Source organism: Leuciscus leuciscus, assembly GCF_965113295.1.
Source record: "Leuciscus leuciscus genome assembly, chromosome: 4".
NCBI lineage: Eukaryota > Metazoa > Chordata > Actinopteri > Cypriniformes > Leuciscidae > Leuciscus > Leuciscus leuciscus.
Window position 1 is genome coordinate 33,235,311 of NC_138728.1, and position 2,935 is coordinate 33,238,245.

At 35.8% G+C, this 2,935-nt stretch overlaps 1 long non-coding RNA gene across 1 annotated transcript; it reads right to left on the reverse strand.

Moving 5' to 3' along the window:
* Positions 1-328: 328 nt before the first annotated feature.
* LOC309497615 lies at positions 329-798 on the reverse strand. Its single transcript, XR_014205636.1, has 3 exons — positions 690-798; positions 535-598; positions 329-405 (listed from the first exon to the last, which is right to left on the reverse strand). It is a non-coding gene; the product is annotated as an uncharacterized lncRNA (long non-coding RNA).
* Between the last annotated feature and the right edge of the window lie 2,137 nt (positions 799-2,935).

Sequence of the window (2,935 nt, forward strand, 5' to 3'; positions counted from 1 at the left end):
ACATAATATTATGTGGAAAAATAACATGGTCATATTTGATCAACTTGTATATATGGACATTTCAAGTAATGATTATATAATTCTTACACTGAAAACAATTCTGCAGTTGTACAGTTATTTGTTATTTTGTGCAGGTCATGTGTGGAGCTCAGAGGCCCGTCAGGGAGTCCTGGACGTCAGTAAAAATTGCCACAAAGCCCTGAAAAAGTCAAACAAATTCAGACTGTATCACTGTGTTTTCCAACCATTTTGCAATTTCAAAAGAAATCCAAACCCCGTACATTTCAGAATACAAACATTCAATAGTTTAACATTTAATAGTACTCAAATTTTTTATAAGCAATTGAGAACTGATCAATCTAAAACCTTTCAGTGTGGGTAAGGGAAAACCAGCCTTCAGGGCCGCTAAAATGCAAAGTGGAAAAAGGCGTTAATTATCAGTTACCAGACTTTCTAAAAAACAGTTTTGTAAAGTCTATAGTTTTCAGAAGTTGCTTTTTTGGTTGCAAGTTTGTAATAAATGCAATATCATACCATTTATTTTTGGAAGTACAAACATCTTCACTGCCATCACTGACATTTGCTCGAGTGTGTCAGTCTGTACATTGAATGATTAGACAAAGATAAAACATCTCATAATGCTGATCTACTAAAAATTTTTGACATGAATCATCACTGTCTGGTCTCACCTTAAAATCACCAATCTCAGATGATCCGAGAGTCAGCGTTAAACTTGATGCAGCATTCAGGGCAAAAGATGATGTAGAGTTTCAGAAAACGTACACTTTTTTTTGTAGATATCTTGGGCTTACTTAACCCTCTGAGGTCTGAGCTATTTTCTGGCCCTGGAGGTGTTCTGACATGCTCTGACATTTGTGCTTATTTCTGTTACTTGTGACATTGTCATGGCTAAAGTCTTATTACACTGTATTTAGCACAAACTCTGCTACAATAATATATCAGCAGCATGTATGTAAAAGTTTGTAGTTTTGAGATAATGACATTTATGCATGGTTTGTGAAAATACCAAAAAAAATTGTCACTGAAATAAGGCCATGAAACCCATACTGATTATTTCTTCACAAGACTTTTGAAAATTGTATACCATAGCCTAGAATATTTGCTCCAAAACTATGTGAAAATCACCCTGACTGCTCATTCAGATAAGACAATATATTGATTTAAAATGTCTAAGACGTGTTTTGTGTGAGAAAGCCATATGCGAAGAGGCGTGATCATCTCATGAATATGTAAGCCTTCAACACCTGAGAAAGACAAAGACACTCCCCTAACTGCCCTATTAGGAGCTATCAGGCCCTGTCATTCAGAGCAACCTTGCACAAAGAATGAGGAGATTTAAAAAAGAATGGCTTTTAGATTGTTTGGATTTATTTACAACACAACATAATCCAAAAATACACAACAAATGACAAAAGAGCACATTGAAAACAATGATCCAAAGACAGAGACCTTTGTGCCATTCCTAAAAACATTGTACATACCTTTAATTTCCAAGGTGTTTGATTTTCACTTTACCATGTTCATGTACAGAGACTCATGTGAATGTTGAAGTCAGCAGGACTCAGTTGCATCTGGTCCCTGAAAGAAAAGAAAAAAAGTGAACATACTGGTATCAAGAGAAACTAGGCCTGCACGATTTTGGGAATACATTTTAGATTTTTCTGGTTAAAATTGCTTTTTAAAATTCACAGAATACACACACACACACACACACACAAATGTTTCCAACAATATATAATATAATGAACACCATGTTTGTTGTGCCTTGTAGGCATACGCTATGTGCAGTACTGCATAAAATAATTATAACAATAACCTATAGCAGCCTATAAATCTTCCAAAAGATTTCAGTAACAATGCTAGAGAAAAATATATTGATTATCTTATGTTACTTCAAATGTTTCCATTCGTTATGATGATATGAATGAGATAATAGTAAAAACATAAAGCCTAATGTTTGGTGCATTTTTCCTTTCAAACGCAATCGCGCTCCAAAATATGATACATTCAAACGCACAGCGCGCTCCAAAATATGATACATTCAAACGCACAGCGCGCTCCAAAATATGATACATTCAAACGCACAGCGCGCTCCAAAATATGATACATTCAAACCCACAGCGCGCTCCAAAATATGATACATTCAAACGGGATCGCGCTCCAAAATATGATACATTCAAACGCCATCGCGCTCCAAAATATTAAACATTATGGTTATACATATCTATGTTTGAGCAGATATCCACAAACAGTATTTAACAGGAAACACGGGTCTAAATAGTATAATATTCACCATATATCTAGCAACAGTTCAACTGCAATGTGAAGTTTATGCAACAATACCATAAACTAATAAGTACGAATTTCTTACCTTACATCTTTCTTGTCTTCAAATCGCGTTCTTCTTCTTTGAGTTAAATCCAATGTAAGCTCAGACGTGTCTTCCAAACTCGACGAAAAGCAGAGACTTGTGAAGTTTTTTGGTGTTTTGTGTTTGAGGTAAGGAGGGCGTCCGGTCCCATGTGGACGATTTGCATGTGAATCACTTTTGCGCGAGTGGGCGTGGTCGAATTAAAAGTAGCAAGCGTTTGAGATACTGGACATCCTGTTGGTTTTATACAAATTACTTAAACAGAGAATATTTGTTTTCAGTTTGAATCCGATCATTTAAAAGTACACACTTAAATGTGTATAAAGGTGTATGGCTCATAAATGTGTGACAAGTATTCGCTGAGTTTTGTTTCAGTTTATAGACGTGCTCAAGAAAAAAAAGTTCACCGCGACGGAGAGGCAGAACGCACACCCTATTTATTAATTAGTAATTAAAGTTTATTGTGCTACAATGTGAAGAAAATCCAGCAAAACGCGGGGGCGCGTTTGCCGACCTCAGAGGGTTAAAGTATTCATGCATTAA